A 15,484-nucleotide genomic window follows, 5' to 3' on the forward strand; every position below is an offset into this window, starting at 1 on the left:
AGCGAGAGACTGAGCGAGTCCAGCAGATGAGCACAGGCCTTCGCGCCCCAACCTGTCCCCCAGGCTAATAACAAAGTACCATAAACCAGGGGGGCTCAAACAACAGAAGTTTATTTTCCTCACTGTTCTGGAGGCTGGAAGTCCAAAACCAGGGTGTTGGCAGGGTTGGTTTCTCCTGAGGCCTCTCTCCTTGGCTTGTAGACTGCCGTCTCTTTCCTATTTTGTCACCTGGTCTCCCTTCTGTGGCTGCATGTGTCCTAATCTCCTCCACTTATAAGGACACCAGTCATGCTGGATTGGGGCCCACCCTAGTGACCTCGTTTTACTTTCATTACCTCTCTGAAGACCCATCTCCAAATGCAGTCACATTCTGAAGCCCCGGAGGTCAGAGCTTCGGCATATAAACTCGAGGAACACATCCAGCCCGCCATGACTAACCTCTGTCTTGTATTAAGCACAGGCTGGATGTGCATTTGCTTTGGGGGCTGACCCAGGGGCATGAGGGCCACACAGGCCTCAGGGACCCTTCGGGCTGCCACTTCCTCAAACCTGCCTCCAACACCAGGGACACCCCTTCCATCTGTTTTTCGGAGCTGAGTGAACTTCACCCCCACTGGGGTTTTGAAGGTTAAATCCTTTGCAGAATATTAATCCCACCTGCCTCTTTCCTGTTCAGGATCCCAAAGGACTTGGCAGTAATCAAAACCCAGCCATTCAAGCTTCTCATGGGCAAATGAGCGTGGGTTCCTGAGGTGTAGACCATTTGGAGTGGTTTTTATTTGCGTTTTAATGTCTTCGGACCCCAGAGCATGTCCCCTGAGCACCAGGGCGGCCTGAGCTCTTTCCTTTCCACCTGCTACCCGCAGACACAAAGCTCTGTTTGTGTCCTCAGGCTGTGGGGAAATGGCCACCCCACCACCTCATCCACCCACAGGCCACCAACGCCCAGCACGAGGTGAGGCTCGAAACAGGCCAGGGAGGTGCGGCCAAGCCAAACACAGAGGAACCGGTGCGGGCCCAGTGGAGAAACCAGATTCCCCTGGAAATCGCTGCTCCCGGGTCGGGCCGTCTGGAAGGCCAGCTCCAATAAAGCGGCTCCGGAAGGCCTGAAGGACCCCCACGGCCCTCGTCTTGATGGAGATGCCAATAAAAATCTCCGAACATCCAGCCTGCAGGCCCTGCGGCACAGCCCAGGGGCCGTAAACCGGGATACGAGTGGCCGGGGAGCCGGGAGGGAAGAGGCCTGCTCGGGAGGAAGGCCATCAGCCAGCGGCCTGCAGGCCAGGACGTAATGGAGACGCCGTCAGGGAAAGGGAGACCCCGGGGAAAGGGAGGCTGAGGCTGGCTGAATGGGAGGGGAAGCCACCGGCCGGGCCTCTGCTCCCCGACCAGGCTAGGGCAGTAAAATCCATGGGAACTTCGGGAAACGGTAATGACCACCAGCAGCTGCAGGTTCCTAGAGGAACTTGGGAGGAACTGGCCTCAGGGAGCAACCACAGACCCTGTGGCTCTCAACACCACTCTGAGGCACTTGGGGACCCAACTGTGCTTGGCGCAGAGGAGGATGAAATGTCGTGTGTATGCGTGAGTCTGTGTTACGTGTGCTTGTGCGTGTGGGTATCTGAACCCACGGCTGGACGTGCTCTGACCTTTGTGTGTGCATGAGCATGTGTTTGTGTGCATGGGTGTTTGTGTGTGAGGCGCACACACAAACATGTGTGAGTGTGTGCACACAAGGCTGCCAGATTTGGCAAATAAATATACTAATTAGGATGCCCAGTTGCATCTTAATTTTAGACAAAAACAATGAAAACTTGTTTGGTATAAATATTCCCAAATATTGCATAAAATATACTTAGACAAAAATATTCGTTGTTGATCTGAAATTCTAAGCAGGGGTCCTACACTTGATGTAGCAGCTCTCCGTGTGCGTGAGCGTCCAAATTTGGAGTGGCACAGGATATTTGAATTTATAGAAGGGGTCTTGGGTAATGCAACAAAAAATATTTACATTTATTATATTGTGCTAATTATTTACATCATAAATTATATATTTACATTCTATTCTATTCTATTCTCATTAATTAGTATGATGAGCCTCAAAAGTTCTTCTAACAGGTGGTTGGTCACTCTTAGTAAGAGGAAGGTTGTTTGCCTACAAGGTGCAGCTGTAATCTGAATGTGTTTAATTTGCAAATTCATCTGCAGTTCTTGCAGAGAGAGAAGTTACACATGCAAATGAGGAGTCTGTATCTTCTCCTCTCCCACCCGGTAAGTGAGGTGAGTTCAGCTGGGCGACTGGAATCCGTGCCCCTCCTCCACCTGAGCCCAGACACCCCTCTTGGCGGCAGCACACGGGCCATCTGGGCTTCTCCAGGGCTTAAAAGCGTCCATTTTTCCTGCCCTGTAACGCTGAAATATGAGCCGTCTCCTTCATTCGGGGCTCACCACAGAAACAGACATCTGTTTGGAGGGGATTGGAAAGGATTGATTTGCACCTTCTGGACTCCAGAGGACTGAACCTCTCCTACAAAGACTTGTTTTCCCTTTGAAAATGGTCTCAGCTTGCAAAGGACTTCTCTTACTCAGAACTTCTGTTTCCCAGACTCAGAAACAAAACTTTCTCCCCCAGATCATGCCAGAAGCGGGCGCTGCAGAGCACCGGGCTCTGCCCTCCCCCCCCCCGCCCCCCGCCCTGGGCTCTGCCCTGCCCCTTCCCCCACCCCACCCCCACCCCCGCTCTGCCCTGACCCCCGCCCCCCCTGCTCTGCCCTGACCCCCACCCCCCCTGCTCTGCCCTGCCCCCCCCGCTCTGCCCTGACCCCCCGCCCCCCCCTGCTCTGCCCTGCCCCCCCACCCGCCCAGCTCTGCCCTGACCCCCCCCCCCCCCGGCTCTGCCCTGACCCCCGCCCCCCCTGCTCTGCCTGCCCCCCCTGCCTCCCAAGCTCTGCCCTGTCCCCCCCACCCCCCCAGCTCTGCCCTGACCCCCCGCCCCCCCCAGCTCTGCCCTGCCCCCCTCCGCACAGTGGGCACTTGGGGCCAGATCATCCTTTGCTGCTGGAAGGCTGTTCTCTGCTTTGTAGGACATGTAGCCAGCCTCCCTAACCTCCACCCTCCAGATGCTGGTCGCACCCCTCTAGTTGTGACTACAGTAAATACCTCCTGGGTGGCAAACACCCCACCCCATTTGAGAATACCATATTGCGTTTGATTAAATAAATGTGGTTTTTAGTCCCTGGGGAAAATTTTAATTTTAGTGGGTTGTTTTTTGTTTGTTTGTTACTTTTCAGACAAAAAACAACAAATTTGCGAGTAATATTTATTATTCTTACCACCTGAGGTAATCTGCCTAAAGACCGACTGATAAGTACTGGGGGAAAGGTCATTTATTATTCATGTCCCTTGAGGCAAACTGAAAGCAAGGATAATGGACCAGGGGGCAGAAGAAAGAAGGAGGGGAGATTAGAAGGGAAGGAGGGAAGAAAGGGAGGGCCATTTATGGAACATCCTCTGGTGGCCAGAGCCTGTCACACTGTCTCCTTTGTCATGAATCCAGCTAGAGGGGATGAGGAGGCCCCATCGGGAAAGGTGAGGGGGGTGAGCTGGGATTCCCTCCACTGGTTCCCTACTAGCCCACACTCCCTTCTAGGGAAAGAGGCCGTGGATTCCAGGAGGTAGGCTGGGCCACCCTCGCCAAGCTCAGAGCAGTGACAGGACCTCCTGGAGGCCATCCTCTGATTGTGACCAGAGTCCAGCCTATCATTAAGAAGAGAATGGAGGCTCTGGCCAGTTGGCTCCATGGTAGAGCATCTGCCTGGTGTGTGGGAGTCCCGGGTTCGATTCCTGGTCAGGGCACACAGGAGAAGCGCCCATCTGCTTCTCCACCCTTCTCCCTCTCCTTCTTCTCTGTCTCTCTCTTCCCCTCCCACAGCCAAGGCTCCATTGGAGCAAAGTTGGCCCAGGCACTGAGGATGGCTCCATGGCCTCCGCCTCAGGTGCTAGAAAGGCTCTGGTTGCAGGGGAGCAATGACCCAGATGGACCAAGTGTCACCCCTGGTGGACATGCTGGGTGGATCCCAGTTAGGCGCATGTGGGAGTCTGTCTGCCACCCCCCTCTTCTCACTTCAGAAAAATACAAAAATAAAAAGAGAGAGAGAATGGAGAGAAACACCCAGTGGAGGCTTTCTGTCTCCCCAAAGCCTCACAACAGCCCCATGGGGAAGACACTCTCCTGCCCTGGCTAAGGGAAGAGCAGGTCACAACGATGGGAGGGGGCTTCCACCCAGCCTCTCCGTGCCCTCTGCTCCGTACTCTGGCTCAGTCAGACGGCCCTCCTAGTGTGTAGTTAGAGAGACTAGCGAGGGAGACAGGTGATGGGCTCTCAGTGGAAGGTACTACAGAACTGGAATGAGGGCCACTAAGACCACTGGATCCTTATCCTTTCTGTCTGTGTCCTCCCAACCCAACTGAGCAACTCACTGCTTGACTGCAGACAGAAATTGATGTCTGCTGGACCAGTCCTTGCACCTGGAAAACCAAAGTTTACGCACATACAGGTCACCCTCAGATTACAGTAGCCACGCTAAATATTTTCAGCCGTGCTCAGGAGGTCAAGTCTGGCATTCAGAGTAAGGACCACATTGCTTGTTTCATTCAACATCATGAGAGGAGTCGAGCCTACTTCCCAACTGGCCACCCTGACCTTAGAGCAAGTGGACAAGGAGCCCCAAGACTGTCCTCGATTCTGCAGCAGTGCTCAGGGGACGAGAGAGGCTCACTGTTTCTAGTGGACATTCTACCCAGGTGGATGTTTGCTCTTCTATGAGCTCCTCTGTGTGCCAGATGCCCAGGCTCACATCTGCTCCATGGCAAGCGTATTGAAGGCTGGCTGAAAGGGACTCGGAGAGAGATGACAGCTACCCCCTTCTGTGGCAGAAGAGCATCCCAGCGGAGAAACCCGTTTACGTGCACAGACCCCCTCCGAGCGCCCAGCGCTGCCAGGACGGTGGTGGCTGTGGGAGTCGTCGCTCTGTCCACGGCATGGAGCCCACTCTTCTCTCCCAGCCGGGAGTCAGCAGACATGCTTCCCATAATGACTCAGCTAATGCGTGCTGGGTGCTCCTCTGGTTTTGCTCCCTGAGAGGAGATGCTCAAGTCGAGTCAGAGGAATGGAAGAAAGAGCCTGGGTGGACCAAGCAGGGCACTCCTCGGCAGGACACGGCTCCTCTGGCCCTCACAGAAAAATTCACCTGGGAAAGGGGCCAGCTCAGGACAACCACTGTGAGTGGCTCGGCGGGAGGAACCTATCAAACCGGCCAGCGGAGGTGCCAGCCAGACCTGGGCCACTCTGGCAGGGGCCCCAGTGGTGCCAGGGTGGCAGCCTCCACCCCGACTCTCCCGACTTCCTGATAAGGGGCTCTGTCACCTCCACACTGGCAGGGCTCTAACACCTGCCACTCTCAGTGTGGCCCCTGCCCCAGGCACTGCCCGGAGGGGGAGAACGGTCATAGCCCTGCAGCAGGCTCAGGGTGCTGGTGTTCGCAGGCCACCAGGCCAGGCAGCCCTGTGTGACAGCTACTCCCTGCAACCTTAGGGATGACAGCAGCAGTCGTCATCACAGCTGCTTGGACTGAGCACCTACTATGTGCCAGGTGCTTTAACTTCACAGGAGCCCTCTGAGTTGGGTCTATTTACCCCCATTTTACAGACACAAAAGGCAAGGCTCAGAGGCCACACAGTCCATGAGCGTCAGAGCTGGGTTCTGCATGTCCCAGATCGGGCTCCCTCCGCAGCACCACAGCCCAGATCCCGACGTGCGGCAGGGCTGCCTCTTCCTTAGGATCCAAGATTGCTTTGACTGACAGAAGCAGCTAACATCTCATCAACAACGCCCCCAAGTGGAGTTGCCCAGACTCTGGGCCCCAGTGGGAAGAGCCCTGGTTCTACGTGGCAGCATGCCCTTAGGCAAGTCATTCCCTTAATCTAGCTTGGAAGAGTCCAGATGGCTTCCCGGAGGAGGCGATGCCTCACCTTGGATCTCAGGATTCTCTAGAGTTGGGCACACAGAGGCACTCGGTTAGTACTTGCAGAATGTATTTCTTGTGTGAACACTTACCGAATGTTTCCAGTCCAAAGAGGAAGTCCCGTTGGTCAGGCTACCCGCTGTCCCCAGCGCAGCACCGAGCACGAGCAGGGGCTGCCTTCCCCTCACCTGCACTGACAGGCAAAGACCAGAGCGTCCCCTGGTCTTTGGGGATGAGTGGCAATGTCTGGACATTTTAGGTCGTCACAGCTGGCAGGGGATGCTCCTGGCAGCTGGTGAGTCCCAGCCAGGGATGCTGTCGAACACCATACAAAGCAGAGGACAGTCCCCATGACAAAAACTATGACAAAATGTCAATCGTGCTGAGGGTGAGAAGCCTCTTGGCGTGCGATCCTTCTGTCTCCTAACTTTTTACAGATGGGGCCACTGAAGCCAGAGGGGGAGATTGCCCGGCCCAGCTGTGTGGAGGCGCACGTATGTTACAGTTCTGAGGGTCCCTGTGTGAATTCCATGTGTCCTGGGCACCAGCGATGACAAAAAGGGGCTGGGGGCTGGCTCTACGTATGGGCTGGGCACGTATGATCTTATTTAATCCTCACAAGCAGCTTATGAGGTAGGCACTATTATAACCAAGCACAGAGAGGCTAAACACCCTGCCTGGGGCCACACAGAGCCGAGATGGGAGCCCGGGACTGTTTGGGTCCAAAGCCCGCATTCTCTCCATTACCGGCCTGCCTCTGGCAGAGGTCCCACCAGAAACACAGGCAGCCTTGTTGCCAAAACAAACAGACGTCTCCTCCTGAGATCTCCAGGACCAGCGTTTTCATTGTCTCCTCCTGAGATCTCCAGGACCAGCGCTTTCATTGCCTCCTCCTGAGATCTCCAGGACCAGTGCTTTCATTGCCTCCTCCTGAGATCTCCAGGACCAGTGCTTTCATAGCGCTCCTCCTGAGATCTCCAGGACCAGTGCTTTCATTGCCTCCTCCTGAGATCTCCAGGACCAGCGCTTTCATTGCCTCCTCCTGAGATCTCCAGGACCAGCGCTTTCATTGCCTCCTCCTGAGATCTCCAGGACCAGCGGTTTCATTGCGCTCCTCCTGAGATCTCCAGGTCCAGCGGTTTCATTGCGCTCCTCCTGAGATCTCCAGGACCAGCGGTTTCATTGCGCTCCTCCTGAGATCTCCAGGACCAGCGCTTTCATTGCCTCCTCCTGAGATCTCCAGGACCAGCGCTTTCATTGCGCTCCTCCTGAGATCTCCAGGACCAGCGCTTTCATTGCGCTCCTCCTGAGATCTCCAGGACCAGCGGTTTCATAGCGCTCCTCCTGAGATCTCCAGGACCAGCGGTTTCATTGCGCTCCTCCTGAGATCTCCAGGACCAGCGGTTTCATTGCGCTCCTCCTGAGATCTCCAGGACCAGCGGTTTCATTGCGCTCCTCCTGAGATCTCCAGGACCAGCGCTTTCATTGTCTCCTCCTGAGATCTCCAGGACCAGCGGTTTCATTGCGCTCCTCCTGAGATCTCCAGGACCAGCATTTTCATTGCGCTCCTCCTGAGATCTCCAGGTCCAGCGCTTTCATTGCCTCCTCCTGAGATCTCCAGGACCAGCGCTTTCATTGCGCTCCTCCTGAGATCTCCAGGACCAGCGCTTTCATTGTCTCCTCCTGTTGGCTTGGGGCTTTCTAGTCCTTCTCGGGATGGCCACTCCCGCACTGAGCAGAGCCTTGGCCAAGCGCTCTGCCCGCTTCGAGCCTCCATTTCCCCACTTGAAAGCAGAGACTGCAAGGCTAAGCTAGCTGACCGGCAGGTATGGAATGAGAGCACAGGTGTGTGGCCTCTCCCCCAGCAGACGACCTGCCTGATCAGCCGGGGTCTATCCCCTCTCCCCAGACCTCTCCTTTGTAGCACGACTCTGGTTGTGGTTCTGGGGTGACCGGGCGGGTTTTACTCATGGTCAGGGTTACAGAGGCTTTGCATATTTGTGTGGGCAGCTAAGCAGCCGTCCCCGAATGAGCCCCTGCACAAAGAGTCCACACAGCACTTCCCTCTCCGCCCACCAGCAAGGTCCACCTCTGGCTCAATGGAGCGCTTGTGGCTCACATTGTGCATTGTGTGAGGCCCGCGCAGCCACTAGCGAAGGTCCTTAGATCAAGGCCCCGCCGGGGGTGGGTGGTGTGTGCTGGGCACGCAGGCTGCCTCCCTGAAGCCTCAGCTCCTCCGTGGATTTGCCCCAGGGCCTAGACCGTGGGCACTTCCCGAGGGAAAGCCTTCCCTGGCATCTCTCTGCCGCTCCTGAAGGCACGCACCATCCTTGGCTAACAGCTCCGACGTCAGAGGGCAGCCCAGGCCCACTCGATCAAAGCCTCGCCTTCCCCAGCAGAACCCTGAACTGAAATGACCCTCGGGGCCAAGGTGGAATGAACTCGACGCTGAAGCCAAATGTTTGTTTTCCACTGAACCGGAACAACACTCATGCGCTTTCCAAAATCATTCACTGGGAACACTTTGCATTTGTTTATTCATCTACTAAATGCTTACTGGCCACTGTCCTGTGGGTCAGACACGGTTCAAGGCATGGGGGATATCCGGGAATAAGCTGTGAGGTGGGCTCGGGCCACAGAGGACAGGCCCACCCAAATCACAGCTCTACCAACACTGCATTCATGGGGCGGGGCTGTCCCCTAAACAAAATCAGAATAGTGATGCCAAAAGAATGGGGAGCCAGCACTGAGCAGGCAACACTGGGCTACCACGTTCACCTTAGCAACCCCAGCACCTGGCTCCATATCTAGTGCATAATAGATGCTCAAGAAATATTTGTTTAATGAGTGAGCAAACAAAGGAATAACGGCATGAATGAATGAATGAACTAATGAGTGAGGGGATGATGGGACAATGAAGGGCACATGTGCCGGCGTGTGATGACACCTGTGGGTACTACAGCACTTGAACTCTCCTCCACTCCACCAGGCTTTTCTCTTCTTGGGAGTCTTTGCGAGCCTGGATTCTAGGACCTATAGAATCTTAATCCCCTGATCCTGGCAGTTTAAGAACATCACACACTCTGAACAGGATCCATGGTAATTCCTAGAAACACTCCAGAAGTAGCAGCTCCCTAGCCCTGCTTGATTTTAAATTAAGTTTTCAGGGGTAGGGTGGTACGGGAGACAGAAGGCGGGGGGGGGGTCCCTCAGAGGTCAGAGGCAGCAGGGGGGTGCTGGTGTTTGCTGAGTCAGCCAGCGGTTCAGCAGAAGGCGGCAGGAAAACACTTGGTCTGCTGGAGGCCACACTGCACCCGTGGCAGGTGCATCTACACACGCCTGCCCAAAGGCTGCCCATAAAGACCAGTAGACCGTGGTGTTCTTACACGGCCTCCTGAAAGTAAATGGATAGACATGGCCAACCCCGGAACAAGAGATCCTGCTAGTTCACATCATGGTGTGACGCCCCTCCCAGCTGCAACAGGATAGGGGTTTGCAATATTCAGTGGAGTCTTTGATGCCTTTGCAGTTTGTGAGAATGTACACAATGAAGGAAAATTAAAAGCAAATTGTGTCAGGATGTATTCATAGCTGGAAACATCCTAACAATTATCTGGGAGTACCTGAAGTCAACAACTGCTTCCCAGACAAGAAGGGGAAGGGTATATGGCAGAGGTCGGGAATCTTTTTGGCTGAGAGAGCCATGAACATCACATATTTTAAAATGTAATTCCATGAGAGCCATACAACGACCCGTGTACCTTATGCATTATCCAATAAAAATTTGGTGTTGTCCTGGAGGACAGCTGTGATTGGCTCTAGCCACCCGCAACCATGAACATGAGCGGTAGGAAATGAATGGATTGTAATACATGAGTATGTTTTATATTTTTAACATTTTTTTAAATTATAGATTTGTCTGTGAGCCAGATGCAGCCATCAAAAGAGCCACATCTGGCTCACGAGCCATAGGTTCCCGATCCTTGGTATATAGGGAAGGGAAGGTCATTCATGCCGAGCACCTACTGTACACTAAGGCTGTAAAAGGCACTGTCCCTTAATTATGCACTTGTGTCCCTGCGACAGTCTGGAGACTCATGTCCCTTCTCACACTCTATCAGAGCCTTACCGCAGTCTACTTCCCGTTCCTCTCTCCTAGCCTTTTTGCTAACTTGTCATAGAATTTCACTTCTCTATTGTTATCAACTGCACAGTACAGTATAGCGTTAGTATTTTTACTTTGAATATTTAATTACCTTTTAAAAGGACTTTTTGAAAGAAAAATATATCTTATATTTACCCACATCGCTGTCATTTCTAACATTCTTCATTCATTTAAAAAGAGTAACTATGTCAAGTATTGCCAAGGATGTGGAGCTATTAAAATTCTTGTGCACTGTTGGTGGGAATGTAAAATAGTATAACCATTCTGGAAAACAGTTTGGTGATTTCAAGCTAACATTACACCTACAACCAACTGTCCTACCCCCTAGGAATGTATGCAGAACAGATGTAAGCGTATTTTCCACACAAAGACAAATACATGAATGCTCATAGTGCTCTTGTTTGTAACAGCCTAAAGTGGACACAATCTCGGTTTTCATCAGTAGATGAACAGATAAACAAACAAACGGTGGTACCTCTATATAACAGAACAGTACTCAGCAATAAATAGGAATGCATTATTGACACCTGAGATAACATTGGTGAAGTATCAAGTAATTATGCTATAAGAAAAGAGCTAGAAAGAAAAAAGGAGCACATACTGTACATTTCCACTCGTGTAAAATTCTAGAAAATGCAGGCTAATCTCTAGTGACAGAAAGCAGACCCCTAACCACCTGGGACAGAGGATGGGACAGGTGAATAGATTTCAAAGGAGCAAAAAGAAACTCTTGATGGTGATTAGTAACTCCATGATGCTACTTGTGGTGATTTTTTTTATTGTTATGTACATATGTTAAAATTCTTCTGAGTTTACATGTTTAAAATGTAATTTATATGACTGTAAAAAATGTATTGGATGAGTTTAAAGCAGATTGGATATGGCAGAAGAAATGATAGGGAACTGGCAGAAAACACAATAAAAATGATCCAAGCTGAAAAATAATTAATAGTAATAATAATAATAACAATAATAAAATAATGAAGAGAGGCTAAATGGTCAGAGGAGCAGGTCAACATACATTCAATCAATCCCATAAGAAGAGAATGAAAAGGAGACTAAAAGTACGGAAAGAGATAATAGCCACATTTTTTCATTTCAAATTCTCAACAAACTATTGATCCAAAAAAGGTCAACAAACTCCAAGCAGGAAGACTCTGAAAAAACCCACATCACCATCAAACGTCTGAGGACCAAAAATAAAGAGAAAATCTTTAAAAAGCATTTGAAAGGATTAACAAAGTATCCAAATCCCCAGCTACATTGAGGGAAAAAAAAGAATGAGAAAAAGACACACACACACACACACACACACACACACACACACACACACGGCATTGCTACAGATGCTACAAACATTTAATGGGTAATGGTGAATAATTTCATGGCAATAAAATGGACAGTTTCGATAAAATGGACCAATTGCTTGTAGAGCACACCCTGTTAAAACTGACTCAAGAAGAAATAGAACACCTGCAGTGAGTTAGTCCTCCTGCTCTTGCACACAACTGCCTGTCCCTCTGGCTCCAGACGCCACACATCTTGTATCTGCCACCGAGCCCTGTCTTAGGACAGCTAGTAAACAAATGTTATTGATTGCTGTATTTTATTTTATAGATTTATATCACCTAGTATAGATTTGTTCATTCATTGATTCAACAAAGGTTTATTTTGCACCTACTAGGTATCAGGCACTGTGTTAGGTAGTAAACTCATAACAGCTAATTATAGTAATTAATGGATAATTAAGTTTGATCATTTAGGTTTATTCTTATTAAAAACTGGGCCTTGGATTCTCGGTGTGGGACACAGTCCATCATTATGACATTGTTTCTGTGGATAAATCAGATTTGGTTGATGTTATTTCTATGCAGTATCTTTGAATTGGAAATCAAGTTTATCATAAACTTAAGGATTGTCTGTATTCTGTTGAGTCAGTAGAAGCATGTATCATATGATTAAGAAAGTTTTTAACCACAGGTAAAAGATGGTCAAGGTTTAAAAACAACTGGCAGTTATCTGAGTAATAAATACCCTTGGAGACTGATTCTCGAACAATATGCTTCCTATTGCCAGGGTCATGTGGTCCGCCTGCTGTGGTGTTGTCCTTCACACAATGATGGGAGGGAGGTGAGGATGCCACTGATGCTGGGAAGGTGGAGGGTAGATTGAGGAAGAAACTTGGGTCCTCAGGTGAGCAGCTTTAAATCCCAGCTCTGTTCAATAAGGCGTTTCACAGTAATAGCCACCCGCAGGGTGTTTGAGGATTGTTGGAGAAAGGGCAGTTAGACCTGCCTTGAGTATGGCTTATGCTGGTCCAGCCCCCTTCTCTCACCTGGCCCGTAGGTATCAAAACAGCTAGCCAGAAGGGCCTGAAAACACCTCCCTGCTGTGCTCTGGTCCCATACCTCCACACAGGGCATAATCCATCCTCACTGGCCCAAGAACCACCATAAACTATTAAGGAGCAGCTATTTGTAAGTTTAGAATAATATCCATGGCTTTACCTGCACATGCAATTTACTGCTTGTAAAGCCCTACCTCTTACCCTGTTTGACTTTCACAACCACCTTCTAAGGGTCTTAGAAGGGTAAGAATCGCATGCCCATTTCACAGACGTGAAAACTGTTCTCAAAGGGAAGTGAGATTTGCCCGGGGTCTACAGTCATAGCACAGCTGGCTCAGACTTGCCCAGTCTGTGTCCTCCATACCACTGATTCATTTGTTCCCTCTAAATGGGGAAGCTGATGTGCAAAATTTTTATAGATGCTGGAGGCTGAGCTGGGGCTCTCTTGTCCTATAACGGGCATTTGCAAATAGACCTGGAGCCAGGTGGGGCCAGTATAATGTTAAGCAAATAGGCCTGTCTTTTCCATAGATCATTTCTACAGGTCATTTCCTGGAATCCAGGCCAAGCAGGTGAGATGGCGGGGATTCCACTGTAAGGGAGCCCAGAGCAGCCCTGGGGGTGGCGAGACTTTAGGGGTGTGCCTCTGGTTGACTCTCCAGACCCATGTCAACATCTGGAGGGTGTCCAAAGGCTAAGATGTGTTTCCCAGGGTGACACAGCTAGACAGAAGGAAGGCAACTTGCCCCAGAAGAAGGGGGTGCTGAGCAGCTGTCTGGGCCGAGGTCTTCCCACTGCGCGCCTGTCCCCCACTCCTGCCCCTGCTCTCTGATCGTGCAGATGACAAAGGCACCAGGCTGCGTTTCCCAGGGGTTCATGTCTCTGGAGGCCTTAGTCCCCGCTCTGTTTCTCTGGGGCTTCCTGACATGTGGGTGTTTGGCATTTTCTCCCCCATTTAATTTTGAATGAAATTAAAGCAAGCATGAAATATGCTTCTTTTTGGAAGCAGAAAAACCCAGGCATCTTTCTTCCGTCTCTTCTCCCCAGCCTAAATCTGGGGTATATTTCTGACCTCTTGTGTCTTCTGAATTCCTTCTGGCACCTCCATCCCAAGTGCAAGGTCTAAGTACCCACCCCCACCCCAGGACTATTGCACTGCCTTTGGTCTCACCCTCGGTCCCTTCAAAGCCTCTCCCAACTAGCATTCGATGAGCCCCAAGCACTCCCCCCCTCCCCCCGACTGGAGGAAAGGCTAGGGATGGGGGTACAGAAGGGCTCAGCGTACAGGGGCCACACCCTCCAGTCCTCTGGTCTTTCCTCGGTGTCCTGGTGGGTGAGCACAGAGCTTACAGAATCAGTTGTCCTCCACCTCCTTTGCAAGTTCCATCCGGTGGCCTGGTATCCTCTCCGGAATGCAGGAGTCTGTTCTTGAGCGTAAAATGGAGAGTACAATAATTCTGCCTAAACACCAGAGGATAGAATGTTCTCTTCATTTAAAAGGGCCCAGCACACAGCAACCACACAGTAAACATCCCTGTTTAACTCCCTGGGTAAACGTCACCACTTCTAGGCACTGTCATTACTGTCCAGGCTTGGCCCTTGAAGGTCTGCCCTCCATTTATGGTTGACATTCCACAGATGCCTTGTGGTTTCCTGCCTTTGTCCGAATGGTTTCATCTGCCCTGGATGCCTGCTCATCCCAGCCCAGACGACCTCACCAAGCCCTTCGAGCCCCATCTGCCCACGGCCACACCAGCAGGCTGGTCCACGCCACCCAGGGTGAAGGTGACCCTCTCTTATTCTGATGTTCCCTGAAGCATATAATCTCTCCTGCCTTCACCCTGCCACTAACCCACCCCCCACCAGGTCTCCACCTGCGGCCATATCCCCTGTACATGTGCGCGCACACACTCACACTCACACACTCACACACACACACACACACACACACAACTTTGAACGAGGTCTACCCTTTCACATAGTCCTAGTGTGCCCGTATTCAGCAGGGATGGTTGAATGAACAATTGATGAGTGAATGGATGCATTAGGACATTGAAAAAATCAAGCAATTACTCCATCGATGTGCTAGAAAAAGAAGTAAAATCCTCCTCAGTGACTCTTTCCTTAAGTTACCATCTCAGCTGAGCTTTTCAGTGAGATTTCAGTCACATCTAAAATGCAGTGGCTAACATAAAGCATAGAAAATGTAGTCAATAATATTATAATAACTCTGTATGACGTCAGATGGGCACAAGACTTAATGGGGTGATCACTCTATAAATGTCTCATTACACTGTTGTAACCTGAAACTAATATACTATTATATGTCAACTGTAATTTGAAAAATACATTTAAAAAAACAGAGTTTAAAGAAACCCTCACTGACAAAAATAAATAGATAAAATAAAATTAATCTCCAGATCTTCTCTGCCAGCGCACACAGAAAGATTATCTAGATTTTTCTACCCCATTCACCTGCAAACATAAACCAGAGCATGGTAGCAAGAGTATGTTTCTCTCCAGGCCTTTCCAGCAAAGCATCCAAGCGCCCTAACGCTCCAAACCCCGAGGCTGTGAGGCCATTACAGCCAGTACTTTGAGTGACGATGGTTGTTTCTTCACTCCTCCCTGGAGTCACCGTCCAGTACTTTGAGTGATGGTGGTTGTTTCTTCACTCCTCCCTGGAGTCACCGTTGGGAGATTCGGGAAGCGCAGGGCCCTATTCCCTGGGGAGCGCTGCTGGCTGGAATGATACGCGTTGCGTCGGACACTGACTGTGCTCTGTCCTTGGCACTTCACCAAGGGAACTGATTTACCCACTCTCACTTTTAGGCAATAGTCTCTAGACTTCCAGTTCGCCAAATCCAGCGTCAGTTTTCATCCTCATCTTCCTGGCAGCATTTAACACAATGGTGACTATTTCCTCCACCTTGAAACACTCTGTTCGCT

The sequence above is a fragment of the Saccopteryx bilineata genome, chromosome 4 (assembly GCF_036850765.1).
Source record: "Saccopteryx bilineata isolate mSacBil1 chromosome 4, mSacBil1_pri_phased_curated, whole genome shotgun sequence".
Classification (NCBI taxonomy): Eukaryota; Metazoa; Chordata; class Mammalia; order Chiroptera; family Emballonuridae; genus Saccopteryx; species Saccopteryx bilineata.